The 27,485-nt window shown below is 31.8% G+C and overlaps 38 non-coding genes across 38 annotated transcripts; all 38 read right to left on the reverse strand.

Annotated features, from left to right (window-relative positions):
- Window positions 1-988: 988 nt before the first annotated feature.
- Window positions 989-1,061, reverse strand: TRNAT-CGU (transfer RNA threonine (anticodon CGU)). The gene has a single exon. It is a non-coding gene; the product is annotated as a tRNA-Thr (tRNA).
- A 240-nt stretch (window positions 1,062-1,301) lies between these two features.
- On the reverse strand, window positions 1,302-1,374 carry TRNAT-CGU (transfer RNA threonine (anticodon CGU)). Its single transcript has one exon. It is a non-coding gene; the product is annotated as a tRNA-Thr (tRNA).
- A 240-nt stretch (window positions 1,375-1,614) lies between these two features.
- Window positions 1,615-1,687, reverse strand: TRNAT-CGU (transfer RNA threonine (anticodon CGU)). Its single transcript has one exon. It is a non-coding gene; the product is annotated as a tRNA-Thr (tRNA).
- A 240-nt stretch (window positions 1,688-1,927) lies between these two features.
- On the reverse strand, window positions 1,928-2,000 carry TRNAT-CGU (transfer RNA threonine (anticodon CGU)). The gene has a single exon. It is a non-coding gene; the product is annotated as a tRNA-Thr (tRNA).
- A 240-nt stretch (window positions 2,001-2,240) lies between these two features.
- TRNAT-CGU (transfer RNA threonine (anticodon CGU)) lies at window positions 2,241-2,313 on the reverse strand. Its single transcript has one exon. It is a non-coding gene; the product is annotated as a tRNA-Thr (tRNA).
- A 240-nt stretch (window positions 2,314-2,553) lies between these two features.
- TRNAT-CGU (transfer RNA threonine (anticodon CGU)) lies at window positions 2,554-2,626 on the reverse strand. Its single transcript has one exon. It is a non-coding gene; the product is annotated as a tRNA-Thr (tRNA).
- Window positions 2,627-2,866: 240 nt separating this feature from the next.
- On the reverse strand, window positions 2,867-2,939 carry TRNAT-CGU (transfer RNA threonine (anticodon CGU)). The gene has a single exon. It is a non-coding gene; the product is annotated as a tRNA-Thr (tRNA).
- Window positions 2,940-3,181: 242 nt separating this feature from the next.
- TRNAT-CGU (transfer RNA threonine (anticodon CGU)) lies at window positions 3,182-3,254 on the reverse strand. Its single transcript has one exon. It is a non-coding gene; the product is annotated as a tRNA-Thr (tRNA).
- A 240-nt stretch (window positions 3,255-3,494) lies between these two features.
- TRNAT-CGU (transfer RNA threonine (anticodon CGU)) lies at window positions 3,495-3,567 on the reverse strand. Its single transcript has one exon. It is a non-coding gene; the product is annotated as a tRNA-Thr (tRNA).
- A 240-nt stretch (window positions 3,568-3,807) lies between these two features.
- Window positions 3,808-3,880, reverse strand: TRNAT-CGU (transfer RNA threonine (anticodon CGU)). The gene has a single exon. It is a non-coding gene; the product is annotated as a tRNA-Thr (tRNA).
- Window positions 3,881-4,120: 240 nt separating this feature from the next.
- On the reverse strand, window positions 4,121-4,193 carry TRNAT-CGU (transfer RNA threonine (anticodon CGU)). The gene has a single exon. It is a non-coding gene; the product is annotated as a tRNA-Thr (tRNA).
- A 240-nt stretch (window positions 4,194-4,433) lies between these two features.
- On the reverse strand, window positions 4,434-4,506 carry TRNAT-CGU (transfer RNA threonine (anticodon CGU)). The gene has a single exon. It is a non-coding gene; the product is annotated as a tRNA-Thr (tRNA).
- Window positions 4,507-4,746: 240 nt separating this feature from the next.
- Window positions 4,747-4,819, reverse strand: TRNAT-CGU (transfer RNA threonine (anticodon CGU)). The gene has a single exon. It is a non-coding gene; the product is annotated as a tRNA-Thr (tRNA).
- A 240-nt stretch (window positions 4,820-5,059) lies between these two features.
- On the reverse strand, window positions 5,060-5,132 carry TRNAT-CGU (transfer RNA threonine (anticodon CGU)). The gene has a single exon. It is a non-coding gene; the product is annotated as a tRNA-Thr (tRNA).
- Window positions 5,133-5,372: 240 nt separating this feature from the next.
- TRNAT-CGU (transfer RNA threonine (anticodon CGU)) lies at window positions 5,373-5,445 on the reverse strand. The gene has a single exon. It is a non-coding gene; the product is annotated as a tRNA-Thr (tRNA).
- Window positions 5,446-5,685: 240 nt separating this feature from the next.
- On the reverse strand, window positions 5,686-5,758 carry TRNAT-CGU (transfer RNA threonine (anticodon CGU)). The gene has a single exon. It is a non-coding gene; the product is annotated as a tRNA-Thr (tRNA).
- A 240-nt stretch (window positions 5,759-5,998) lies between these two features.
- TRNAT-CGU (transfer RNA threonine (anticodon CGU)) lies at window positions 5,999-6,071 on the reverse strand. Its single transcript has one exon. It is a non-coding gene; the product is annotated as a tRNA-Thr (tRNA).
- A 240-nt stretch (window positions 6,072-6,311) lies between these two features.
- On the reverse strand, window positions 6,312-6,384 carry TRNAT-CGU (transfer RNA threonine (anticodon CGU)). Its single transcript has one exon. It is a non-coding gene; the product is annotated as a tRNA-Thr (tRNA).
- Window positions 6,385-6,624: 240 nt separating this feature from the next.
- On the reverse strand, window positions 6,625-6,697 carry TRNAT-CGU (transfer RNA threonine (anticodon CGU)). The gene has a single exon. It is a non-coding gene; the product is annotated as a tRNA-Thr (tRNA).
- A 240-nt stretch (window positions 6,698-6,937) lies between these two features.
- TRNAT-CGU (transfer RNA threonine (anticodon CGU)) lies at window positions 6,938-7,010 on the reverse strand. Its single transcript has one exon. It is a non-coding gene; the product is annotated as a tRNA-Thr (tRNA).
- Window positions 7,011-7,250: 240 nt separating this feature from the next.
- TRNAT-CGU (transfer RNA threonine (anticodon CGU)) lies at window positions 7,251-7,323 on the reverse strand. Its single transcript has one exon. It is a non-coding gene; the product is annotated as a tRNA-Thr (tRNA).
- A 240-nt stretch (window positions 7,324-7,563) lies between these two features.
- Window positions 7,564-7,636, reverse strand: TRNAT-CGU (transfer RNA threonine (anticodon CGU)). The gene has a single exon. It is a non-coding gene; the product is annotated as a tRNA-Thr (tRNA).
- A 240-nt stretch (window positions 7,637-7,876) lies between these two features.
- On the reverse strand, window positions 7,877-7,949 carry TRNAT-CGU (transfer RNA threonine (anticodon CGU)). The gene has a single exon. It is a non-coding gene; the product is annotated as a tRNA-Thr (tRNA).
- Window positions 7,950-8,189: 240 nt separating this feature from the next.
- TRNAT-CGU (transfer RNA threonine (anticodon CGU)) lies at window positions 8,190-8,262 on the reverse strand. Its single transcript has one exon. It is a non-coding gene; the product is annotated as a tRNA-Thr (tRNA).
- Window positions 8,263-8,502: 240 nt separating this feature from the next.
- On the reverse strand, window positions 8,503-8,575 carry TRNAT-CGU (transfer RNA threonine (anticodon CGU)). Its single transcript has one exon. It is a non-coding gene; the product is annotated as a tRNA-Thr (tRNA).
- A 240-nt stretch (window positions 8,576-8,815) lies between these two features.
- TRNAT-CGU (transfer RNA threonine (anticodon CGU)) lies at window positions 8,816-8,888 on the reverse strand. Its single transcript has one exon. It is a non-coding gene; the product is annotated as a tRNA-Thr (tRNA).
- A 240-nt stretch (window positions 8,889-9,128) lies between these two features.
- Window positions 9,129-9,201, reverse strand: TRNAT-CGU (transfer RNA threonine (anticodon CGU)). The gene has a single exon. It is a non-coding gene; the product is annotated as a tRNA-Thr (tRNA).
- Window positions 9,202-9,441: 240 nt separating this feature from the next.
- Window positions 9,442-9,514, reverse strand: TRNAT-CGU (transfer RNA threonine (anticodon CGU)). Its single transcript has one exon. It is a non-coding gene; the product is annotated as a tRNA-Thr (tRNA).
- A 240-nt stretch (window positions 9,515-9,754) lies between these two features.
- On the reverse strand, window positions 9,755-9,827 carry TRNAT-CGU (transfer RNA threonine (anticodon CGU)). The gene has a single exon. It is a non-coding gene; the product is annotated as a tRNA-Thr (tRNA).
- A 240-nt stretch (window positions 9,828-10,067) lies between these two features.
- Window positions 10,068-10,140, reverse strand: TRNAT-CGU (transfer RNA threonine (anticodon CGU)). The gene has a single exon. It is a non-coding gene; the product is annotated as a tRNA-Thr (tRNA).
- A 240-nt stretch (window positions 10,141-10,380) lies between these two features.
- Window positions 10,381-10,453, reverse strand: TRNAT-CGU (transfer RNA threonine (anticodon CGU)). The gene has a single exon. It is a non-coding gene; the product is annotated as a tRNA-Thr (tRNA).
- Window positions 10,454-10,693: 240 nt separating this feature from the next.
- Window positions 10,694-10,766, reverse strand: TRNAT-CGU (transfer RNA threonine (anticodon CGU)). The gene has a single exon. It is a non-coding gene; the product is annotated as a tRNA-Thr (tRNA).
- A 240-nt stretch (window positions 10,767-11,006) lies between these two features.
- TRNAT-CGU (transfer RNA threonine (anticodon CGU)) lies at window positions 11,007-11,079 on the reverse strand. Its single transcript has one exon. It is a non-coding gene; the product is annotated as a tRNA-Thr (tRNA).
- Window positions 11,080-11,966: 887 nt separating this feature from the next.
- Window positions 11,967-12,039, reverse strand: TRNAT-CGU (transfer RNA threonine (anticodon CGU)). Its single transcript has one exon. It is a non-coding gene; the product is annotated as a tRNA-Thr (tRNA).
- Window positions 12,040-12,275: 236 nt separating this feature from the next.
- TRNAT-CGU (transfer RNA threonine (anticodon CGU)) lies at window positions 12,276-12,348 on the reverse strand. The gene has a single exon. It is a non-coding gene; the product is annotated as a tRNA-Thr (tRNA).
- Window positions 12,349-12,584: 236 nt separating this feature from the next.
- On the reverse strand, window positions 12,585-12,657 carry TRNAT-CGU (transfer RNA threonine (anticodon CGU)). Its single transcript has one exon. It is a non-coding gene; the product is annotated as a tRNA-Thr (tRNA).
- A 236-nt stretch (window positions 12,658-12,893) lies between these two features.
- On the reverse strand, window positions 12,894-12,966 carry TRNAT-CGU (transfer RNA threonine (anticodon CGU)). Its single transcript has one exon. It is a non-coding gene; the product is annotated as a tRNA-Thr (tRNA).
- A 237-nt stretch (window positions 12,967-13,203) lies between these two features.
- TRNAT-CGU (transfer RNA threonine (anticodon CGU)) lies at window positions 13,204-13,276 on the reverse strand. Its single transcript has one exon. It is a non-coding gene; the product is annotated as a tRNA-Thr (tRNA).
- Between the last annotated feature and the right edge of the window lie 14,209 nt (window positions 13,277-27,485).

Genomic DNA, 27,485 nt, shown 5'->3' on the forward strand with positions numbered 1-27,485 from the left:
TTTAAAAAAAACTGTCATTCTACTTACGAAAATAAGTTCTCCTCTGCTAATCTCCAGCCATCAGTGAGGATTGAAGTCACGACCCCTGGTTTGCGAGACTAGGGCTCTAACCACTGAGCTATGATGTCGTGATGGCCTATCGATAAACTGTTTTAAACTTTCAATCAATTTTGAGATGCCTTTGCGCTTTAATCCGTTTAATAATTATTCCAAAATAATATTCTTTGAATAATAATCTTTTAAGAAAGCTATTCAAAAGCATGTAAGCATTTCGGAATACAACTGTTACGTAATCTGAAATTACACAAATTTTTAAAATAACTGTCTTTCTACTTACGAAAATAAGTTCTCCTCTGCGAATCTCCAGCCAACAGTGATGATTGAACTAACGACCACTGGTTTACGAGACCAGTGCTCTAACCACTGAGCTATTAAGGCGTGATTGCCTTTGTATAAACTGCTTTAAACTTTCAATCACTTTTGAGATGCCTTTGCGCTTTAATCCGTTTAATAATTATTCCCAAATAATATTCTTTGAATAATAATCTTTTAATAAAGCTATTCAAAAGCATGTAAGCATTTCGGAATACAACTGTTACGTAATCTGAAATTACACAAATTTTTAAAAAAACTGTCTTTCTACTTACGAAAATAAGTTCTCCTCTGCGAATCTCCAGCCAACAGTGATGATTGAACTAACGACCACTGGTTTACGAGATCAGTGCTCTAACCACTGAGCTATTAAGGCGTGATTGCCTTTGTATAAACTGCTTTAAACTTTCAATCACTTTTGAGATGCCTTTGCGCTTTAATCCGCTTAATAATTATTCCCAAATAATATTTTTTAAGTAATAATCTTTTAATAAAGCTATTCGCAAGCATATAAGCATTTCGGAATAAAACTGTTATGTGATGTAAAATTACACAAATTTTTTTAAAAAAAACTGTCATTCTTTTTACGAAATTAAGTTCTCCTCTGCGATTCTCCAGCCATCAGAGAGGATTGAACTCACAATCCCTGGTTTACGAGACCAGTGCTCTAACCACTGAGCTATAAAGGCGTGATGGCCTATCAGTAAACTGTTTTAAACTTTCAATCACTTTTGAGATGCCTTTGCGCTTTAATCCGTTTAATAATTATTCCAAAATAATACTCTTCGAATAATAATCTTTTAATAAAGCTATTCGCAAGCATGTAAGCATTTCGGAATAAAACTGTTATGTGATGTAAAATTACACAAATTTTTTTAAAAAAAACAGTCATTCTTTTTACGAAAATAAGTTCTCCTCTGCGATTCTCCAGCCATCAGAGAGGATTGAACTCACAATCCCTGGTTTACGAGACCAGTGCTCTAACCACTGAGCTATGAAGGCGTGATGGCCTATCAGTAAACTGTTTTAAACTTTCAATCACTTTTGAGATGCCTTTGCGCTTTAATCCGTTTAATAATTATTCCAAAATAATATTTTTTAAGTAATAATCTTTTAATAAAGCTATTCGCAAGCATATAAGCATTTCGGAATAAAACTGTTATGTGATGTAAAATTACACAAATTTTTTTAAAAAAAACTGTCATTCTTTTTACGAAATTAAGTTCTCCTCTGCGATTCTCCAGCCATCAGAGAGGATTGAACTCACAATCCCTGGTTTACGAGACCAGTGCTCTAACCACTGAGCTATAAAGGCGTGATGGCCTATCAGTAAACTGTTTTAAACTTTCAATCACTTTTGAGATGCCTTTGCGCTTTAATCCGTTTAATAATTATTCCAAAATAATACTCTTCGAATAATAATCTTTTAATAAAGCTATTCGCAAGCATGTAAGCATTTCGGAATAAAACTGTTATGTGATGTAAAATTACACAAATTTTTTTAAAAAAAACAGTCATTCTTTTTACGAAAATAAGTTCTCCTCTGCGATTCTCCAGCCATCAGAGAGGATTGAACTCACAATCCCTGGTTTACGAGACCAGTGCTCTAACCACTGAGCTATGAAGGCGTGATGGCCTATCAGTAAACTGTTTTAAACTTTCAATCACTTTTGAGATGCCTTTGCGCTTTAATCCGTTTAATAATTATTCCAAAATAATACTCTTCGAATAATAATCTTCTAATAAAGCTATTCGCAAGCATGTAAGCATTTCGGAATAAAACTGTTATGTGATGTAAAATTACACAAATTTTTTTAAAAAAAACTGTCATTCTTTTTACGAAAATAAGTTCTCCTCTGCGATTCTCCAGCCATCAGAGAGGATTGAACTCACAATCCCTGGTTTACGAGACCAGTGCTCTAACCACTGAGCTATAAAGGCGTGATGGCCTATCAGTAAACTGTTTTAAACTTTCAATCACTTTTGAGATGCCTTTGCGCTTTAATCCGTTTAATAATTATTCCAAAATAATACTCTTCGAATAATAATCTTTTAATAAAGCTATTCGCAAGCATGTAAGCATTTCGGAATAAAACTGTTATGTGATGTAAAATTACACAAATTTTTTTAAAAAAAACTGTCATTCTTTTTACGAAAATAAGCTCTCCTCTGCGATTCTCCAGCCATCAGAGAGGATTGAACTCACAATCCCTGGTTTACGAGACCAGTGCTCTAACCACTGAGCTATAAAGGCGTGATGGCCTATCAGTAAACTGTTTTAAACTTTCAATCACTTTTGAGATGCCTTTGCGCTTTAATCCGTTTAATAATTATTCCAAAATAATACTCTTCGAATAATAATCTTCTAATAAAGCTATTCGCAAGCATGTAGGCATTTCGGAATAAAACTGTTATGTGATGTAAAATTACACAAATTTTTTTAAAAAAAACTGTCATTCTTTTTACGAAAATAAGTTCTCCTCTGCGATTCTCCAGCCATCAGAGAGGATTGAACTCACAATCCCTGGTTTACGAGACCAGTGCTCTAACCACTGAGCTATAAAGGCGTGATGGCCTATCAGTAAACTGTTTTAAACTTTCAATCACTTTTGAGATGCCTTTGCGCTTTAATCCGTTTAATAATTATTCCAAAATAATACTCTTCGAATAATAATCTTTTAATAAAGCTATTCGCAAGCATGTAAGCATTTCGGAATAAAACTGTTATGTGATGTAAAATTACACAAATTTAAAAAAAAAAAAAACTGTCATTCTACTTACGAAAATAAGTTCTCCTCTGCGAATCTCCAGCCATCAGTGAGGATTGAACTCACAATCCCTGGTTTACGAGACCAGTGCTCTAACCACTGAGCTATAAAGGCGTGATGGCCTATCAGTAAACTGTTTTAAACTTTCAATCACTTTTGAGATGCCTTTGCGCTTTAATCCGTTTAATAATTATTCCAAAATAATACTCTTCGAATAATAATCTTTTAATAAAGCTATTCGCAAGCATGTAAGCATTTCGGAATAAAACTGTTATGTGATGTAAAATTACACAAATTTTTTTAAAAAAAACAGTCATTCTTTTTACGAAAATAAGTTCTCCTCTGCGATTCTCCAGCCATCAGAGAGGATTGAACTCACAATCCCTGGTTTACGAGACCAGTGCTCTAACCACTGAGCTATGAAGGCGTGATGGCCTATCAGTAAACTGTTTTAAACTTTCAATCACTTTTGAGATGCCTTTGCGCTTTAATCCGTTTAATAATTATTCCAAAATAATACTCTTCGAATAATAATCTTCTAATAAAGCTATTCGCAAGCATGTAAGCATTTCGGAATAAAACTGTTATGTGATGTAAAATTACACAAATTTTTTTAAAAAAAACTGTCATTCTTTTTACGAAAATAAGTTCTCCTCTGCGATTCTCCAGCCATCAGAGAGGATTGAACTCACAATCCCTGGTTTACGAGACCAGTGCTCTAACCACTGAGCTATAAAGGCGTGATGGCCTATCAGTAAACTGTTTTAAACTTTCAATCACTTTTGAGATGCCTTTGCGCTTTAATCCGTTTAATAATTATTCCAAAATAATACTCTTCGAATAATAATCTTTTAATAAAGCTATTCGCAAGCATGTAAGCATTTCGGAATAAAACTGTTATGTGATGTAAAATTACACAAATTTTTTTAAAAAAAACTGTCATTCTTTTTACGAAAATAAGTTCTCCTCTGCGATTCTCCAGCCATCAGAGAGGATTGAACTCACAATCCCTGGTTTACGAGACCAGTGCTCTAACCACTGAGCTATAAAGGCGTGATGGCCTATCAGTAAACTGTTTTAAACTTTCAATCACTTTTGAGATGCCTTTGCGCTTTAATCCGTTTAATAATTATTCCAAAATAATACTCTTCGAATAATAATCTTCTAATAAAGCTATTCGCAAGCATGTAGGCATTTCGGAATAAAACTGTTATGTGATGTAAAATTACACAAATTTTTTTAAAAAAAACTGTCATTCTTTTTACGAAAATAAGTTCTCCTCTGCGATTCTCCAGCCATCAGAGAGGATTGAACTCACAATCCCTGGTTTACGAGACCAGTGCTCTAACCACTGAGCTATAAAGGCGTGATGGCCTATCAGTAAACTGTTTTAAACTTTCAATCACTTTTGAGATGCCTTTGCGCTTTAATCCGTTTAATAATTATTCCAAAATAATACTCTTCGAATAATAATCTTTTAATAAAGCTATTCGCAAGCATGTAAGCATTTCGGAATAAAACTGTTATGTGATGTAAAATTACACAAATTTTTTTAAAAAAAACTGTCATTCTTTTTACGAAAATAAGTTCTCCTCTGCGATTCTCCAGCCATCAGAGAGGATTGAACTCACAATCCCTGGTTTACGAGACCAGTGCTCTAACCACTGAGCTATAAAGGCGTGATGGCCTATCAGTAAACTGTTTTAAACTTTCAATCACTTTTGAGATGCCTTTGCGCTTTAATCCGTTTAATAATTATTCCAAAATAATACTCTTCGAATAATAATCTTCTAATAAAGCTATTCGCAAGCATGTAAGCATTTCGGAATAAAACTGTTATGTGATGTAAAATTACACAAATTTTTTTAAAGAAAACTGTCATTCTTTTTACGAAAATAAGTTCTCCTCTGCGTTTCTCCAGCCATCAGAGAGGATTGAACTCACAATCCCTGGTTTACGAGACCAGTGCTCTAACCACTGAGCTATAAAGGCGTGATGGCCTATCAGTAAACTGTTTTAAACTTTCAATCACTTTTGAGATGCCTTTGCGCTTTAATCCGTTTAATAATTATTCCAAAATAATACTCTTCGAATAATAATCTTCTAATAAAGCTATTCGCAAGCATGTAAGCATTTCGGAATAAAACTGTTATGTGATGTAAAATTACACAAATTTTTTTAAAGAAAACTGTCATTCTTTTTACGAAAATAAGTTCTCCTCTGCGATTCTCCAGCCATCAGAGAGGATTGAACTCACAATCCCTGGTTTACGAGACCAGTGCTCTAACCACTGAGCTATAAAGGCGTGATGGCCTATCAGTAAACTGTTTTAAACTTTCAATCACTTTTGAGATGCCTTTGCGCTTTAATCCGTTTAATAATTATTCCAAAATAATACTCTTCGAATAATAATCTTCTAATAAAGCTATTCGCAAGCATGTAAGCATTTCGGAATAAAACTGTTATGTGATGTAAAATTACACAAATTTTTTTAAAGAAAACTGTCATTCTTTTTACGAAAATAAGTTCTCCTCTGCGATTCTCCAGCCATCAGAGAGGATTGAACTCACAATCCCTGGTTTACGAGACCAGTGCTCTAACCACTGAGCTATAAAGGCGTGATGGCCTATCAGTAAACTGTTTTAAACTTTCAATCACTTTTGAGATGCCTTTGCGCTTTAATCCGTTTAATAATTATTCCAAAATAATACTCTTCGAATAATAATCTTCTAATAAAGCTATTCGCAAGCATGTAAGCATTTCGGAATAAAACTGTTATGTGATGTAAAATTACACAAATTTTTTTAAAGAAAACTGTCATTCTTTTTACGAAAATAAGTTCTCCTCTGCGATTCTCCAGCCATCAGAGAGGATTGAACTCACAATCCCTGGTTTACGAGACCAGTGCTCTAACCACTGAGCTATAAAGGCGTGATGGCCTATCAGTAAACTGTTTTAAACTTTCAATCACTTTTGAGATGCCTTTGCGCTTTAATCCGTTTAATAATTATTCCAAAATAATACTCTTCGAATAATAATCTTCTAATAAAGCTATTCGCAAGCATGTAAGCATTTCGGAATAAAACTGTTATGTGATGTAAAATTACACAAATTTTTTTAAAGAAAACTGTCATTCTTTTTACGAAAATAAGTTCTCCTCTGCGATTCTCCAGCCATCAGAGAGGATTGAACTCACAATCCCTGGTTTACGAGACCAGTGCTCTAACCACTGAGCTATAAAGGCGTGATGGCCTATCAGTAAACTGTTTTAAACTTTCAATCACTTTTGAGATGCCTTTGCGCTTTAATCCGTTTAATAATTATTCCAAAATAATACTCTTCGAATAATAATCTTCTAATAAAGCTATTCGCAAGCATGTAAGCATTTCGGAATAAAACTGTTATGTGATGTAAAATTACACAAATTTTTTTAAAGAAAACTGTCATTCTTTTTACGAAAATAAGTTCTCCTCTGCGATTCTCCAGCCATCAGAGAGGATTGAACTCACAATCCCTGGTTTACGAGACCAGTGCTCTAACCACTGAGCTATAAAGGCGTGATGGCCTATCAGTAAACTGTTTTAAACTTTCAATCACTTTTGAGATGCCTTTGCGCTTTAATCCGTTTAATAATTATTCCAAAATAATACTCTTCGAATAATAATCTTCTAATAAAGCTATTCGCAAGCATGTAAGCATTTCGGAATAAAACTGTTATGTGATGTAAAATTACACAAATTTTTTTAAAGAAAACTGTCATTCTTTTTACGAAAATAAGTTCTCCTCTGCGATTCTCCAGCCATCAGAGAGGATTGAACTCACAATCCCTGGTTTACGAGACCAGTGCTCTAACCACTGAGCTATAAAGGCGTGATGGCCTATCAGTAAACTGTTTTAAACTTTCAATCACTTTTGAGATGCCTTTGCGCTTTAATCCGTTTAATAATTATTCCAAAATAATACTCTTCGAATAATAATCTTCTAATAAAGCTATTCGCAAGCATGTAAGCATTTCGGAATAAAACTGTTATGTGATGTAAAATTACACAAATTTTTTTAAAGAAAACTGTCATTCTTTTTACGAAAATAAGTTCTCCTCTGCGATTCTCCAGCCATCAGAGAGGATTGAACTCACAATCCCTGGTTTACGAGACCAGTGCTCTAACCACTGAGCTATAAAGGCGTGATGGCCTATCAGTAAACTGTTTTAAACTTTCAATCACTTTTGAGATGCCTTTGCGCTTTAATCCGTTTAATAATTATTCCAAAATAATACTCTTCGAATAATAATCTTCTAATAAAGCTATTCGCAAGCATGTAAGCATTTCGGAATAAAACTGTTATGTGATGTAAAATTACACAAATTTTTTTAAAGAAAACTGTCATTCTTTTTACGAAAATAAGTTCTCCTCTGCGATTCTCCAGCCATCAGAGAGGATTGAACTCACAATCCCTGGTTTACGAGACCAGTGCTCTAACCACTGAGCTATAAAGGCGTGATGGCCTATCAGTAAACTGTTTTAAACTTTCAATCACTTTTGAGATGCCTTTGCGCTTTAATCCGTTTAATAATTATTCCAAAATAATACTCTTCGAATAATAATCTTCTAATAAAGCTATTCGCAAGCATGTAAGCATTTCGGAATAAAACTGTTATGTGATGTAAAATTACACAAATTTTTTTAAAGAAAACTGTCATTCTTTTTACGAAAATAAGTTCTCCTCTGCGATTCTCCAGCCATCAGAGAGGATTGAACTCACAATCCCTGGTTTACGAGACCAGTGCTCTAACCACTGAGCTATAAAGGCGTGATGGCCTATCAGTAAACTGTTTTAAACTTTCAATCACTTTTGAGATGCCTTTGCGCTTTAATCCGTTTAATAATTATTCCAAAATAATACTCTTCGAATAATAATCTTCTAATAAAGCTATTCGCAAGCATGTAAGCATTTCGGAATAAAACTGTTATGTGATGTAAAATTACACAAATTTTTTTAAAGAAAACTGTCATTCTTTTTACGAAAATAAGTTCTCCTCTGCGATTCTCCAGCCATCAGAGAGGATTGAACTCACAATCCCTGGTTTACGAGACCAGTGCTCTAACCACTGAGCTATAAAGGCGTGATGGCCTATCAGTAAACTGTTTTAAACTTTCAATCACTTTTGAGATGCCTTTGCGCTTTAATCCGTTTAATAATTATTCCAAAATAATACTCTTCGAATAATAATCTTCTAATAAAGCTATTCGCAAGCATGTAAGCATTTCGGAATAAAACTGTTATGTGATGTAAAATTACACAAATTTTTTTAAAGAAAACTGTCATTCTTTTTACGAAAATAAGTTCTCCTCTGCGATTCTCCAGCCATCAGAGAGGATTGAACTCACAATCCCTGGTTTACGAGACCAGTGCTCTAACCACTGAGCTATAAAGGCGTGATGGCCTATCAGTAAACTGTTTTAAACTTTCAATCACTTTTGAGATGCCTTTGCGCTTTAATCCGTTTAATAATTATTCCAAAATAATACTCTTCGAATAATAATCTTCTAATAAAGCTATTCGCAAGCATGTAAGCATTTCGGAATAAAACTGTTATGTGATGTAAAATTACACAAATTTTTTTAAAGAAAACTGTCATTCTTTTTACGAAAATAAGTTCTCCTCTGCGATTCTCCAGCCATCAGAGAGGATTGAACTCACAATCCCTGGTTTACGAGACCAGTGCTCTAACCACTGAGCTATAAAGGCGTGATGGCCTATCAGTAAACTGTTTTAAACTTTCAATCACTTTTGAGATGCCTTTGCGCTTTAATCCGTTTAATAATTATTCCAAAATAATACTCTTCGAATAATAATCTTCTAATAAAGCTATTTGCAAGCATGTAAGCATTTCGGAATAAAACTGTTATGTGATGTAAAATTACACAAATTTTTTTAAAGAAAACTGTCATTCTTTTTACGAAAATAAGTTCTCCTCTGCGATTCTCCAGCCATCAGAGAGGATTGAACTCACAATCCCTGGTTTACGAGACCAGTGCTCTAACCACTGAGCTATAAAGGCGTGATGGCCTATCAGTAAACTGTTTTAAACTTTCAATCACTTTTGAGATGCCTTTGCGCTTTAATCCGTTTAATAATTATTCCAAAATAATACTCTTCGAATAATAATCTTCTAATAAAGCTATTCGCAAGCATGTAAGCATTTCGGAATAAAACTGTTATGTGATGTAAAATTACACAAATTTTTTTAAAGAAAACTGTCATTCTTTTTACGAAAATAAGTTCTCCTCTGCGATTCTCCAGCCATCAGAGAGGATTGAACTCACAATCCCTGGTTTACGAGACCAGTGCTCTAACCACTGAGCTATAAAGGCGTGATGGCCTATCAGTAAACTGTTTTAAACTTTCAATCACTTTTGAGATGCCTTTGCGCTTTAATCCGTTTAATAATTATTCCAAAATAATACTCTTCGAATAATAATCTTCTAATAAAGCTATTCGCAAGCATGTAAGCATTTCGGAATAAAACTGTTATGTGATGTAAAATTACACAAATTTTTTTAAAGAAAACTGTCATTCTTTTTACGAAAATAAGTTCTCCTCTGCGATTCTCCAGCCATCAGAGAGGATTGAACTCACAATCCCTGGTTTACGAGACCAGTGCTCTAACCACTGAGCTATAAAGGCGTGATGGCCTATCAGTAAACTGTTTTAAACTTTCAATCACTTTTGAGATGCCTTTGCGCTTTAATCCGTTTAATAATTATTCCAAAATAATACTCTTCGAATAATAATCTTCTAATAAAGCTATTCGCAAGCATGTAAGCATTTCGGAATAAAACTGTTATGTGATGTAAAATTACACAAATTTTTTTAAAGAAAACTGTCATTCTTTTTACGAAAATAAGTTCTCCTCTGCGATTCTCCAGCCATCAGAGAGGATTGAACTCACAATCCCTGGTTTACGAGACCAGTGCTCTAACCACTGAGCTATAAAGGCGTGATGGCCTATCAGTAAACTGTTTTAAACTTTCAATCACTTTTGAGATGCCTTTGCGCTTTAATCCGTTTAATAATTATTCCAAAATAATACTCTTCGAATAATAATCTTCTAATAAAGCTATTCGCAAGCATGTAAGCATTTCGGAATAAAACTGTTATGTGATGTAAAATTACACAAATTTTTTTAAAGAAAACTGTCATTCTTTTTACGAAAATAAGTTCTCCTCTGCGATTCTCCAGCCATCAGAGAGGATTGAACTCACAATCCCTGGTTTACGAGACCAGTGCTCTAACCACTGAGCTATAAAGGCGTGATGGCCTATCAGTAAACTGTTTTAAACTTTCAATCACTTTTGAGATGCCTTTGCGCTTTAATCCGTTTAATAATTATTCCAAAATAATACTCTTCGAATAATAATCTTCTAATAAAGCTATTCGCAAGCATGTAAGCATTTCGGAATAAAACTGTTATGTGATGTAAAATTACACAAATTTTTTTAAAGAAAACTGTCATTCTTTTTACGAAAATAAGTTCTCCTCTGCGATTCTCCAGCCATCAGAGAGGATTGAACTCACAATCCCTGGTTTACGAGACCAGTGCTCTAACCACTGAGCTATAAAGGCGTGATGGCCTATCAGTAAACTGTTTTAAACTTTCAATCACTTTTGAGATGCCTTTGCGCTTTAATCCGTTTAATAATTATTCCAAAATAATACTCTTCGAATAATAATCTTCTAATAAAGCTATTCGCAAGCATGTAAGCATTTCGGAATAAAACTGTTATGTGATGTAAAATTACACAAATTTTTTTAAAAAAAACTGTCATTCTTTTTACGAAAATAAGTTCTCCTCTGCGATTCTCCAGCCATCAGAGAGGATTGAACTCACAATCCCTGGTTTACGAGACCAGTGCTCTAACCACTGAGCTATAAAGGCGTGATGGCGTGGTTTTTTATTGCTTTTAATAAAACTTCAAAGTATTTCAAATGTACAAAAAAAAATTCATCTCCCTATCTACATTTTTAAAAAAGTTACGAATGATTTCAAATTGTTCTAATACAGAAACTTGCTCAGCAGTCTAACTTTAAAGTGCTTTTTCGCATAGATGATAATTTTGTGTCTTAATCTTAATTAAATCCCTAAGGAATTTTTTCTATTTAAGATAAAGCTTTGAAGTAAACTTTTTTAACTTAAGTGTAATACACTTATTTAAACTGTGCATGGAATAAGCATTTAATGAGGTATTACAATTTTTCGGCTTGTTATATATACCTAACAGGAATTTTTACCCTTTTTTTTCTACTTTTTTAGAAAATAATCTATAAAAAAATTTCTAATTGAAAAATCAACAAATGAATGCACAAAATTATTAAGATAAATATTCCAAGCACTACGAAAAAAACTTTTCTTGAAAATATGTTAAAATAAAAAAGCCTTAGGGATTTAAAAATTTAGAATTTTTTCAACTTTTTTTAAAATTTTAAAAAAATTAAACAGATTAATTTTTGAAGATAAATTATTGATTATAACTTAAATGAGCATGTAAAGCATCCTCAAAATGAATTATTATACCTTTATTTTAAAAAATTGTTGCAAAGGTACTGTGACCCCTTAAACCTTCAATCACTTTTGAGATGCCTTTGCGCCTTAATCCGTTTAATAATTATTCCAAAATAATATTCTTTGAATAATAATCTTTTAATAAAGCTTTTCGCAAGCATGTAAGCAATTTGGAATACAACTGTTATGTGCGTAAAATTACACGTTTTAAAAAAAAAACTGTTATTCTACTTACGAAGATAAGTTCTCCTCTGCGAATCTGCAGCCATCAGTGAGGATTGAACTCACGTCCCCTGGCTTACGAGACCAGTGCTCTAACCTCCGAGCTATGACGGCGTGAAGGCCTTTGTATAAACTGTTTTAAACTTTCAATCACTTTTGAGATTACTTTGCGCCTTAATCCGTTTAATAATTATTCCAAAATAATATTCTTCGAATAATAATCTTTTAATAAAGCTTTTCGCAAGCATGTAAGCAATTTGGAATACAACTGTTATGTAATGTAAAATTACACGTTTTAAAAAAAAACTGTCATTCTACTTACGAAGATAAGTTCTCCTCTGCGAATCTGCAGCCATCAGTGAGGATTGAACTCACGTCCCCTGGCTTACGAGACCAGTGCTCTAACCTCCGAGCTATGACGGCGTGAAGGCCTTTGTATAAACTGTTTTAAACTTTCAATCACTTTTGAGATGCCTTTGCGCCTTAATCCGTTTAATAATTATTCCAAAATAATATTCTTTTAATAATAATCTTTTAATAAAGCTTTTCGCAAGCATGTAAGCAATTTGGAATACAACTGTTATGTAATGTAAAATTACACGTTTTAAAAAAAAACTGTCATTCTACTTACGAAGATAAGTTCTCCTCTGCGAATCTGCAGCCATCAGTGAGGATTGAACTCACGTCCCCTGGCTTACGAGACCAGTGCTCTAACCTCCGAGCTATGACGGCGTGAAGGCCTTTGTATAAACTGTTTTAAACTTTCAATCACTTTTGAGATGCCTTTGCGCCTTAATCCGTTTAATAATTATTCCAAAATAATATTCTTTGAATAATAATCTTTTAATAAAGCTTTTCGCAAGCATGTAAGCAATTTGGAATACAACTGTTATGTAATGTAAAATTACACGTTTTAAAAAAAAACTGTCATTCTACTTACGAAGATAAGTTCTCCTCTGCGAATCTGCAGCCATCAGTGAGGATTGAACTCACGTCCCCTGGCTTACGAGACCAGTGCTCTAACCTCCGAGCTATGACGGCGTGAAGGCCTTTGTATAAACTGTTTTAAACTTTCAATCACTTTTGAGATGCCTTTGCGCCTTAATCCGTTTAATAATTATTCCAAAATAATATTCTTCGAATAATAATCTTCTAATAAAGCTATTCGCAAGCATGTAAGCATATCGGAAAGCAACTGTTATGAAATGTAAAATTACATAAATTTTTAAAAAAACTGTCATTCTACTTACGAAGATAAGTTCTCCTCTGCGAATCTGCAGCCATCAGTGAGGATTGAACTCACGTCCCCTGGCTTACGACACCAGTGCTCTAACCACCGAGCTATGATGGCGTGATGGCCTTTGTATAAACTGTTTTAAACTTTCAATCACTTTTGAGATTACTTTGCGCTTTAATCCGTTCAATAATTATTCCAAAATAATATTCTTTTAATAAATCCATTCGCAGACATGTAACCATTGCGGAATACAACTGATATATATATATATATATATATATATATATATATTTGATATATATATATATATTTTAGGGTTGGCAGGTTTTTGACATGTGACAGTTTTTGACGGTTTAAACCATGGTTTAATCCGTCACGTCAAAAACCTCACTATCAAAAATGTCGAAAATGTCAAAAACTTATATTCATATGTGAAATTTAATTAATACATAAAATTTATGTATCTTTTATAAAGGATAGTGTTTCTAAATATGTTCTAGAAAAAATAAATTTAAAATTTTGAAGAAACAATTATATTTTTTGAATAGTGACCAAAATCTTGTTCTTTTGAAAGCTTATATCTTTTGTAATATTATGTATTCATTTTCATGTGTTATTGAAAATCTGCAGTGATATTATTAAGAAATTTATTTATAACCAAATTTAGTGTATTGTATAGATTATACTAAAAATTAGACATTTTTAAAGATAAACATTAGCAGTTTTGTTCATTAGACATCTTTTAAAGAAAAATCTTTTTAATATTCTTTTAAATCTTCTTAATAATTTTTTTAACATAAGACAATACAAATTTAAGTGCTTTCTGTTAAATACACAGAGTAGTTAGTGTCGATTTACAGTATATTCAGCCTATTCATTTACTATGCTGAAACTTTAGTTTATCCAAATACTTGTGAATTTCATTTTGCTGAATACTATATAGTTTTGTTGAATATTTAAATATTCAGCTGTTGAATAATTACTTCTTGCTTTCAAGATGTGCATTATTTGTATTCTTAATACAAGTGGAGAAAAAAAATTAAGAGGTAAAAATTGTTTCAAAATGATAAGTGTAATAATTATAAATAAATATAATAAACAATATGAATTATATTTATCATTATTCACAAATATAACTACTTTTAAATTCAAATTAACATACTGGATAATAAAGATATTCGGTATAACATTAAAAAATTTCTTTACACACTTGTATCAAGTTTGCATGAGGGTTGCTATTTATATTTCTGGCCTTAGCAACAGTAAGTGTTGCTAGGTGACCGCAGACGATTTTAATCGAAAGTCTGATATTTTTAAACATAAATTCAGCAGACGATTTACCATTATAGCTTTATTTGTGTTGTTGACAGTAAATTGAAAAGTTCTTCTCTTTCAAAAAATGGAATTGAATCGTGAACATTTTCGTGCCAATATTTTTCATAACTTTCGACGTGGATTGTCAAGACATGAGTGCTTCGATGAACTTAATTCTTTATTCAGCGATAAAGCGCCATCCTACAGCACTGTAAAAAATTGGTATAACGAATTTAATCGTGGTCGATGTTCGATCCAGGATGAATCCCGTGCAGGTCGTCCAAAATCCGTTGTTGTGCCATAAAAGATCGATGCTGTGCGTGAACTGATAAAGCAAGATCGTCATGTGATCTTGCTTTACGTACCGTGAGATAGAGGCGTCTTTGGACATTACTATGACTAGCATCAATAAAATATTGCATGAACATTTGAGCGTAAAAGAAATTTGTTCGCGTTGGATCCCGCATAATCTGACAAACGCTCAAAAAAAGGTTCGTGTCGATTGGTGCAAGGAAATGTTGGAAAACAACAGTGGCGTTAGAGCAACACAGGACGGTCAATTCTGAATGGTAAACGACCATTTGTTTGCCAGAAGTCATCGGAGAAATTCGAAAAAAGCAGAAGAACAGGTGAATCATTCTTCATCATGACAATGCGACTTCTCACACATCGACTCAAACAAAGGCATTTCTGACGGAGCGAAAGATCGAACTGGTGGGTCATCCGCCGTACAGCCCTGATTTGGCACCCAATGACTTCTTCTTATTCCCACACATCAAAAATAAATTACGTGGACAACGATTTTCGACCTCCGAAGAAGCGGTTGATGCATTCAAAACGCTTGTTTTGGAGTTACCTCAATCGGACTGGAAAAAGTGCTTTGAAAATTGGTTCAAGTGCATGCAAAAGTGTATTGATCCTCATGGAGAATATTTTTAAAAACAATAAAACCAATTTCGATCCTACATATTTGTTTTTTCATTATTAGGCCAGAAATATAAATAGCAACCCTCGTATTTATACAACATAACTTGTAAGTTCCTTATAAATATTAGTTCCTTATATGTCAAAAATGCATAGTAATAAACTTTTAATTTTCTTAAGTATCAAAAGAAATTTTTTTTTCAAAATATAAATATTTAAAAAAAATTTTTGCAAAATTTTTCTGCACATGCATTTGAATATAAATTTTTGAGATTTTAAATCTGTTATTTTACCTTAATTTTAGTTAAAAAATATTTTAAAACCTGCTGATTACCTATAGTATAATTAAATTTCAATATAATGTATGGCAACTGTTGGTAGTTTTGAAGTTTATATATTTTCTTGGCAAACTTCAGTTTTTGATGGTTTAAACCAGTATTATACCCTTGTCAAGTCAAAAACCCTACCCTGGTATATATATATATATATATATATATATATATATATATATATATATACGTCATATTTGATAATTATAATGCACAAATCCAGTCTCGGGCCTATCTTCCGAGGTAACTGTCAAATAAACCTCTATTTACTATATCTTCTTTGTCCTCTATTTACAATTTTATTTTTATATTTTGTAATCTAGCGAGCTTGTTAAGAAAATATTTAAAATAATATTCGCAAGATGTGTGTAGGTGTAAAGGCATTTGAATTTACCCATTACTTTATATTTTACATTTCGTGTTTTCTGTATTTTTCTTGAATTTTTATTTTCAATTTCTTCTTTTAATGTTAGGTTTTAATTTGTATTTTTTGCTGAATTCATTTAATTTGTTTTAATTTTTTGGTGCTCATCACACTAATAAATTGGTATATTTTGCTTTTGCTACAGTATTATAATATTAGGAGGCACGTTTCATGCACATATAATCGGTTGAGCTGATTATGAGATTATATGTTTTCCTTATTTTTTTTTTCTTGCTCTTTTCTTTTTAAATTTTTAAGAATAATTTTTTAGTAATATTTTTTATTCTTCTCTCAAAAAATATTTTTTTTGTTGCTTTCTTTGTATTTGCATATTTTATTTTATGTGCATTGTTTACTTGTGTTATATATATATATATATATATATATATATATATATATATATATATATATATATATATATTCAAAGATTAAAGGAAAAACGTTCATTGCAAGAGATATTTGCTCTCATTCTTTCATAAAATAAGTAATAACATTTTTAATATAATCGGATAGCAGTAAATGTTGTTTCTATGTTTAAAAATGAATTCATCGTGATATTTTAGAGAATAAGCATTATTGAGAAAAATATGCTTTAAAATAGCAAGAACATACCTGTTTCCATTAACATTTTAAAGTGATTTATTCTCTTTGTAAATATCGTACCGAAACTTCTATTCCAAATTAATTCTCAAATGCTCAAGCTATTTGCTCTGAAGAATTTAAATAGATTACCAAAGATAAAAGAAATTGAATATTTGATTTTCAAGATGCACTTTGGAAATGCAAGTTTCACGTGCATTTTTGATTCTTTCTTTAAAGCTTATTTTCTTTTGATTCAAGGAAGAGAGAATTATTTAATGTTTATTGAATTAAAAACAAAATGGGGATATTTCCTTTAGTTCCTTTAAAAACAATTCCTTCTGTTCTTTGTTTAAAATATCATCAAAGATATGTTTATTGCTGATAATGGCATTGTTATAAAATTAAACAATGTAGGACTGACAATGTGAACTGATTGTTGAAGTGTAACTTAAAATAGATTTTTTTTTTTTTTTTTTTGCAAATCTTCATGTGACCCGAGCTTTAAATAATGGATGCAAGTTTTTTCGGACATTAGCTTGCGTGAGAATAAACTCATACATGTAATAATTGTTTTAAAGGCTTAATTAATTAATTGTAATTTAAGTTTCTTTTTATCTATTTCCAATTATGACAGAAAAAATTATAAATTTTAATTTTTAGCATTTCCTTCCCACTATAGGATATTTTTATAGTGTATTTCGTCACATTTTGGACCTGAAGCAAAAGGTATTTATTATATTTACTAAGGTATTTATTATAATAAAATATCTATATAATAATATAATTAGATTATAATAAGATATTGATGTGCCACAAAACTGTCCAACTGAATCAATTTTTTTACTATTCTTACAATTTAACCATTAATTAAAAATTCCGAGTGAAGAAAATTAGTTACAAATAGATTTTTTTATGGACAATGACTTCTCAAAAGCATAAAAGTTGAAAAAAAATCCTTAATATACCATTTCTATTAAAGCATTCTCTCCACAGCCCACAACGGGCTGTGGCGGGAATGCTCTATTTTGCATTTGCAATATAATTCATCGTAATATTTAGATTTTATAAAAACGCTGTGCTATTCGTTTGGTCTTTTTTCCACATGATTTTCCCCGTAAGCGGTTAATTTTAGTACTAAAAGTAAGATTTTCTACGAGATTTTGTACAAAAAGTAAGAAGTACTGGGCAAAATCTCACGGGATATAGTTTATGCGGATAAAATCTCATAAACAAAATTATGCCGATACAATAATACATATACTTATATATATATACGAAAATTTCGATAGAATCGTTAGTTACTTTATTATTTAGTGCATGTAAGAACTTGTATCAAATAGTATAGGGATAAAATTGTTATTAGTTTTATAATTTGTGGCGTGCATAAGAACTTCGATGAAATATTTCAACGATAAAACTGTTATTTACTTTATTATTTGATTTTATTCCCTTTATTATTTGGCGCTTATGAGAACATCTATGAAGTAGTGAATGGAAAAAACCATTATTCATTTTATTATCTGGGGCGTATAAGAACTTGCATGAAATATTTTGGGGAAAAAATTGCTATTAAATTTTTTAAATGGTGTGTAAAAAAGTTTGAGCGACATGTTGCAAGGTCAAAATCGTTATTAATTTTATTATTTGGTGAGTATAAGAACTTGTACAAATAACATTTTATCTTCAAGAAAGATAAAAAATTTATCTTCACAGGAACTTTTCCTGAGTAGTTTTGAACATAAGATTCTCTCCCTGAACTGTAGTAAAAATAAAATTTACTTTTATGCAAAAACACAGTTTCGTACATTCATTTAGACAATTTGTGTTGCGTATACTTGCCCAAGTAACTTATATGTTACGTATACTTGTTTCGTATCCTGTACTATTGTAATATTGCTTCGTACAAGCAAGGTTTATTCCGTGAGAATTTGTTCACATGAGCTTTTTTCTAACAGTTTTTGAATAAAAAATTTTGTTCTTGGATTCCAGAAAATAAAAACTTAGAATTACTTTGACGATTTGCGTACGAATAAGATTTCAATTCTTTATTCACGCACCTTTATATGGTGCGTACCATAGTTCATGGCATCAATATTTTATTATTAGAAAGATTTAGTTCACAAGAGATTTTTCTGCCGAAATTATACTTTAGCACGTAAGGAAACAAATTAAAAGATTTGCATTTAACTGCGTTTTTGAAGAAAATAAAAAAGCCTGAATTTAAATACCTCACATTTGAGACAAAGCTATTACTTCAAACTATATACACCATCTTGCCGTAAGAAATTATCTCGACTTTAGAGCGGACAAATAACTTAAATATTTTGAAATTTACTGAATTTCGTTAAAAATAACTAATTTGGTGAAATTTGTCCACCTATATGAAAATTGTTAAATTTAATTAAGAAGTCTCAATTTTTTAAATTTTTTATCAGCAAAAATAATGCAGCGTTGTAGTAGCTTTTTAAACATTAAGAAGGATAGACGACAAACGCTCTTCCTTTTCACAAGACAGCGTCTTTCTTTTAGATAGTCGCATTGTGCCATTTTCAGAATTAACTTAGCTGACGCTGGCAAAAGGAAAAAGCCAAACTAGATCAAACAGTCATGATTAACAGATGCAAACTCACAGCAGTTATTAAAACAGCATGTTATTCGCAAGAGTATTATTTCATATGACTAAAGAGCAACTTTGACTAAACAGCTGTATTATAAGAATACATTTTTATACATCTGTTGATGCCATTTTGTTTTATACATTAAAGATATTGGCAAACAATATTTTTTTTTTTGATTTAGATTTTGCGAGCATGAACTTAATCCCAAAACGTTTTGAACACAAAACTCTATCTTTGTACTTCAGAAAATAAAAAAAAATATTCACTTTTAATGTAAGAATATGTTTTTTAAATTATAAATATTGAAATTAAAAATAAAAATAAAAGTTTCGATAGAAACCATAAAGTTAAGTAAAGAAATACAAATCCATTCCCTTTACAAAAACTAATGGATAATAATAATTTCATTTTAGAAATCAGCATACTTCTTATAATAAACTACTTTGGCCCTGAAAAAGAAATGTTCGTACATACTTTTAAAATTTGAAAGTCGCAAAACAAAAACTAATAAGAAATCATTCACCAGGTCCAAGATATAGGAAGGAAATGTACCTTTCAGAAAAAGCATCAGACTCTCTGAAAGGGAAAGAAATTCACTCTTTTTTTCAAGATTTCTTTTTTTGAAGAAAAAAGAACAGCATAAAAATGAAATTTTTAAAATAAGAAAAGACGTTTTGAATCATAAATACTAGAACAAAAAAAAATTCTCAGAGCAAACTAAAAAGTTAAGTAAACAAACGCATATGCATTCTCATTACAGAAATGAAAAAAAAAATCCCTTTCTTTGTAGAAATCAGCATTACTACTTTTATCAAACTAACTTTGTCATGAGAAAAAAAAATTTCCGAATATTACTTTCAAAGATTAAAAGCGACAAAACAAAACTTAATAGGAAATATTTCACCAGGTTTCTTTCGAAGACAAGGCATCCGACGCTCATGAAGTGAAAGAAATTTCCGAAAAAGAATGCGACATTTCCTCCATAATGAATCCTAGAATCCCAGTCCTTAACCCTGGTTTATGAAGACAAATGTTAAAGGAGCTTAGATCTCCTGCCGTGTTCAAATAAAAGACCGACATGGCTTTAATGGAGATGTTCAAATGTCTGATCATTATTCATGGAAGTGCTGGTGTGATGGGCGTAATTATTCCTTTTCTGTGTTTTTAAGAGCAATTTTCAATAACTCAACTTTAAATGGAATTGAAATTCCGGAAAATGGTATTGGACCACTTCTTTCTCGCTCACTGGGGCATTGGTTGGGATTTTTATTTATTACGAGAAAGTTTCTTGTTCTGAGTATTATTCGAAATATTTATTTAGTAACGACATTGATTTGAAAAAAGTATTATTTTTGTTTAGTGATTTATTAGTGTTAAACACTAAGAAATCTATTTATTACTAATAATAAAAGTAAATTTGCTAAATTAGTTTTTCAATATTTTTGTATACTGATGAGAAATAGTTTGTAGCCTACGATTAACAATATACACTCTATAACAAAAAAATCGACGCACCAAGAAGCAATCATCCGATTGCTTCGAAATTTCGTATGCATGAATGTTTGAACAGATATGGCTGGAATGATGCCGACTTGGGACGTATAGTCATTAGCGACGAATCCCGCTTCCAACTGTGTCCTGACGATCATCGAAAACGTGTTTGGAGACGCACAGGGCAGAAGGGGGATCCTGCCTTCACTATTGCGCGCCACACCAACTCTCAACAAGGCATTATGGTCTTTGGTGCTATTTCCTTTGACAGCCGGACCCGTCATGAGGTACACTTACTGCACAGCGGTACGTCGACGACATCCTAAGACCTGTTTTGCTACCGTTCCTCTTGCAGCGCCCTGGGATGGTTTTAAAACAGGACAATGCCAGACCACATACGGCACGTGTTGCTATGAACTGTCTGCAAGCTTGGGATATGATGGGAAGGCGATTGCATCTGGCACGGAATGTTAATGACCTCGTTCGACAATTGGATCGAATTTGGCAGGAAATACCGCAAGAGACCATCCGGGAGCTTTATCGGTCTATACCACGCCGTGTGGCAGCTTGTATCCAGGCTAGAGGCGGGTGAACACCTTATTGAACTTGTTACTGGAACTCTGCAATAAATTACTCTATTGTTCATAAATTTTAATCATTTACTATTCTGTCCATTGTCTTCCTATCCACCAATTTTCGTTTCAATCGCACAACTCCAACTATGCAATTTTGATGAGTATAACAATATATTCTCGCTCGGCTAACCACTCACCCGAAACATTTACTCCTGCATCACAGTCAAGAAAACTGGTTCAGGCTCAGTAGGACAAGGCCCTCCATAGGCTGTCACGCCAATGAGTTTAGCTTTTTTTTTAAATATATTAATCAAAAAATAAGGCATATAATTAAGGAGTTAAGTAATGACGTTTTGAGTCCTCTAATATAGAATAGGGATCCCTTTTGGTTTGGCGATAATTTTCGTAACGTTTTGCGGAAATCCCATTTCTGGCTACCACTTTGCGGTCTACGCTTTCAATGTTGTCATCTTCAGGTTACCGTAATTTTTGCTTACCTTAATGGTGTTGGTTCTTGGGCCAATATCGTAATGGTAATGGTATTGGTTCAATGGGATTGGTTCTTGGTTTATTTGCATATATATTCGCTTATTTGCGAATCAGAATCACCAAAAATGAGAGGGGCTCCAAATTTGAAACCATTAACTTGAATCCTTATCTAATTTTTAAATTTGAACTACTGAGTAAGGGTGAGCTAAAACATGTTGAGTAATTTTTTTGTTGTATAACCAATAACTACATACTAAAAAATTGCATGTTTCTCAAGCCTTGAAAGCTCATTTTACGATTTTTCTTACATAAATAACATGAATGTAGATTTTTAATCAAACAGTTTTGTAAGTGCATTTGAATGTCTGTCTAATTTTCAAACGTAAACTTTTGTGTTGCGTTAAACTAAGACATGTTGAGGCAATTAACTTTGACTGTAACCAAATATTTCATACTTATATATTGCAGCTTGCTCAGACCTAGAAAGCTCATTAGAAGATTTTTATAATATAAGTAGATTTTTTTAGTTAAACAGCTTCATAAAAGGTGACTATTTGAAAACTTTTTCCAATTTTTAATCTTATACTGTTCAGTAAAATAATATAATTTTAGCACATTTTTTGGGGAAACTAATTTTTATTAAACCTTAAATTGCACCGCGTTCCAACTTTGAAAGCTTATTTTGCGAAAATTTCTACGTAGATACCATGGATGTTAAATTGTCCCCCCTTATTGCTTACTACATGTTTTACAATAGTAAACTAGGCTAATATCTATAAAGTATCCTATAAGCCTGCGGTCACTAACCTCTGATCAATGAATCAAATGGTACCGTTCCAGTCAAGGATCATTCAATTATCTCCCTTTTATTTATTGTAATGTATTTCTCTTGGGTATGTGTTGCTTTCTATGGACAAGAGCAAAACTGGGAGCTAAGATAAACTTAAAACTAAATTCCATCAACTAAACCACGTATGTAGCTGTATTTTACTTTGAAAGTAAGTATAAGTACAATTAAATTAAAATTATCAAATCAAAGCTATCTAAAATGCAAGAAATCAATGGCCGCATTAAAATTATCAAATTTTGACCGGTCTAACGCGTTTTGAGAGCACTACTATAGACTGACGGTTTTTAAAAAATTTTAAATTGGAAAACTGTTTAGTTAAAAAATATCTTGCAAACACGTGTGACAGTCATGGTGGCTCAGGGGATAGATCGTTCGCCTTCCAATAAGGTACACTTTGTTCCAGTCCCAGCAATGGCTGTTCCATATGAATTCAGCACCCGGCTCGCACCTACGACAGTGCTGACATAAAATATTCTCAAAGGTGGACGGATCATGGTTTAGAGTCCTGTTGCCGTTAGGCTAACCGTGGGATATTTACGTGGTTTTCCGCTGCATGCAACGCAAATGCAGGTTAGTTCCCTCTAAAAGTTCACTACGAGGGCAAAATTCTTCCAATACTTGATCCTGGAGTTCCATCGTCTTCTGGATTGGGTTCAAAATTACAAGGTTCCGGATTTGAACAGTAGTAGAAGTAAACCCAAAATTGGATCGGCAGTTCAAAGATGGTTATAAAATAAAAAACAAGTGACGCAGCTTAAGCTTTTTCCTAAAACTTTTTTGTTTTTAGGTCAAAAAACGTTCAACAGATGGCGCTACATTTAACAAACTTGTAAATCAAAGGACAACTACTTTAACTCACATACCAATTTCTCGAAATCTTTCATTTAATTAGAATCACATTGCGGCATTTTCAGAAATGGCGGTGTTAACCATGTGCAATCATGGAAAAAAATTAACATATTAAAAATCAGCCCCTGAAAAGCTAGAAGAGACTTACATCGCCTTCTGCCGCAATTATCTTAGATGAAAACCAGAAAAAATGGGGCGGGGGGTATCATCCCTTATCACATGAATATGTTACAAGAATTGTACTTTTAACTACTCAAGTATGAACTTTAAGTATGAATTTTATATATGAATACTGAATATATACAGATTAATACACATTTATACGGATATTTATTTGACATTTGATATTTATCGATGCTTTTATGACAAATGAGATCTGTACGAACATTTTTCATAGCCTTGGATATTTAATGGATATTTTTTTCTGTCATTTGGAAATTCTAAAGATATTTTTTATTCAATATGATACTTTATGACATTTGATACTTTAATAATGTTTTTATTAGATTTAATTTTTACGGCATTTTGTATTTTATTGTTATTTACAGGAAATTTGATACTTTTAAAGACATTTCTATGATATTTCATATTTGATGAATATTCTTATAACATTTGATATGTTATAGATATTAAGACATTTGACGTTTTTACAAGTAATTTGAGGGCGTAAATAACTTTAACAAAAGTTAACTAATGATCAAATGAATTAAAAAATAGGTAATTTATAAGGCTATTAAAACTTTGCAACGGATAAAAAACTTAGCTAAAAATGGTTAATATTGTATTCGAAGTCTAGTTAATGTCTAATAACTGATTTTATTGTCAAGGCAATAAACATTGGAAATTAACACACAAAATGCTTCAATAAGATATATAATTTTGCATAAAAAGTTTTTTGGGTGAGAAAGGCATTAAATTGTTTTGCATTTCTTTTTAAATTCTGTAAATATAATATAGAAGCCTCTTAAAACTTATCCCGCTAATGAAATGCTAATTTCAACTTTAATAGTTCCCATTCAAAATTTAAAACTTATTTTCCCCAAAAAAATATTCCAGGATGTTCTTAGGTATTCAAAAAAGTATTCAAGTAATATTGCTTGATTCTATTGTTGTATGATTTATGGGATCATTTACAAGAATGAGAAGATAAAAAATTTGAAGAGGGTTAGAAAAGATAAATAATTCAGAGACAAACCAGAGAAAAACTTACGAGAAAAAACGATTGCAAAAGACGCGTTAAATTAATTTAAATTCACATATTCTTAAAATTTCTTTAATTCTCTTTGATATTTAAGCTTTTATGAAATAAGTTATTTTTAAATTAGGACTCATTTTAAAATAACTCATTAAAAAACTTTGAAGCAGAGGAAACTAGTTATTTAATCTATCTTCATTAAGTATTCAAAATACAAAAACACGTCTATGATGCATAACTTTTTAGAAAAGAGGAAATGGTATAAAATCTTTTTCTTCTTCCCCTTTTTATCATGAAATTTTCCTTATTATATATTTATAAGGATAAAGGTAATGAAAAAAAATTATATCGTCTCAGACGCTGAGATGTTCAAAACAAGAGTTTTAGTTTTCATTTTAAAATTTTGTATGCTTATCTTTAAACTATTTCTGCCTGTCTGAGTATTTGATTAAGTTTCTTTAACTGCAAAATATATAATGAATGAGTTTCTTTTTCGAAATTTAACCACTTCAACTTCTATTTTCCAATGCTCGTCTGGAGAATGACCTTTTGTCATACAGGCATCTGAAGGGCAGATTTGTTGGCCACTTTTTCAGAGGCACCATATTAGGTGGGCCAACGTTGCTCCCACAGTAAGGACAGATAGTACAGAGAATGAAAGAACATCCATACCTTGCCCCGGATTCAAAACCAGAACCTTTCTGACCCCTACACAGGCCGCTCAACAACTACTTCTAGTTACGACAACTTTAAATCTTGCTCACATATTTAAGAATTTTTGAATCAATGATTAATATAAATTTGCATATTCTCGAAGAATTAATTTTTCAATAATTATTTTGGAAATTGGTAATGGCTATACGTTTCAGACATAAGTTTTACGGATTATTGACTTAATAATTTTACCATTGAAATAATTGGTACAAAAGCTTTGTATATTTTCCGTAATATTACCGGAATGGATTTTTCCAACTATACTTTTCTGCGTATATTCGCTTGCTTTCTGTATTTTACGAAAGATTGACGAAAAAAATTACCATTTAGATTTAATAAAAATGAATCTGTGTATTTCTACGTATTATTGACGAAGCAAATTTACCATTTAAATTTCAGTAAGAAACTTTTCGTGCATTTTATGTAATAATGTTGATGTATATTTTACAGTTCAGATTTTGGTAAAAAGGCTTCCGTATATAGTACGTAATATTGACAAAAAAATTCACCATTTTATTTCAGTAAGAATACTTTTTCTACATTAAACATAATATTGACAAAATGAATTCACTATTAAGGTTTGGTAACTGTGAATTAACAAATTGATGAAGCATATTTACCGTTTAAACTTAGGTAAAAAAGCTTTTGTTTATTTTACGTAATAGCGATGTAAATTTTGCTTAATAATGTGGGTAACAAGGCTTCCGTTTATTGTACGTAATATTGACAAAACAAAGGTAACATTTCTTTGATTAGAATGTTTTCGTATATTTTATGAAATTTCATTAAAAATAAAATTTACCATTTTAAAAACATTAACACCAAGTAAGATTTTGTGATGACTGAATTCTCCACCCTCTTGCTCGCATACATTATTAACAGTTCACCAAGGAGAGTTCATTTCAAGGTTTCATTAAATTATTTTTTTATCAATTTTTAGTTTAAAAACTTAATTGCCCTTTTTTTATTTCCAAAGTCAATAGGTTTACTATAACTATAAGAGAGAGCGAGATCTTTTCATTTAACACTGAATGATAGTCAATAGGCGCCATATAATCTCGTATTCCATTCATTCGATTGCCGCAAAATTTGGCACACAAATAATTTGTAATACAAGGGAAGTCACTATTAACAATAAAATATTCTACTCCGAGCCGTTTCATCGAGATGGGTTAAAAACGCATTTTTCACATAATTACCAATGTGCGATATACGTCTTTCATTTAAAAGATACAATTCAAGAGTTCTTATAGCTACATTAATCAGAAATGAGTTTTACAGAAAGTTCATTGCAAATTTTTAATAATTAATCATCTTTCGCTCTGAAAATCAAATGAACTCATTTAAAAAAATATGCATAGGATTCTATAGGAAAGGATAATGTAGTAGGATAAATTAGTACTTTCCGGGTTCATGCTATATACGTGCTCGTAAGATCCGTGGAATCGAAAGTCCTGCGTTCAGTCGCTGAGCAATACCAAGTATTCCGGGACTATAAAGCAATTTCTTTTCAGATCTATGTCTAAATTGTAGAAGTGACCTTTCGCGTGAGTGGTGCTGTCATCTATCCGCGGGATTAGGAACCAAGACGCACTTTCACCCTTCCGGAATTCTCCCTTCGAAGAGAACGGAGCATTTTCTTGACTTATTTCTCAAAAGACCAATGACTGACTTGACTTGTTCAAGTATCATTAAAAGTAACAACAAATTTAGAATCGCTTTTTTATAATGTTTAAAGTTACGTTTATGTTAGGTGATTCTCTAAACCTAAGTACTGTAATTGCAATTTATTACTTTCACGTTACTTTAAGTGTATAAAGTCGTATGATATCAATGGCGTGCAGCGTAGGGGGGAAGGGGCAGTGGTCCCAAACATCCAGTCAAAAAAGAACATCTAATTGACCACTAACTACACTAAAACTTGAAATCCGTTACGAGATTACAATCATTACTTTTATTAGAAAGTTAA

This window comes from Parasteatoda tepidariorum, chromosome 8, assembly GCF_982258835.1.
Source record: "Parasteatoda tepidariorum strain Cologne lab strain chromosome 8, Ptep-v5.0, whole genome shotgun sequence".
NCBI classification, from domain to species: Eukaryota; Metazoa; Arthropoda; class Arachnida; order Araneae; family Theridiidae; genus Parasteatoda; species Parasteatoda tepidariorum.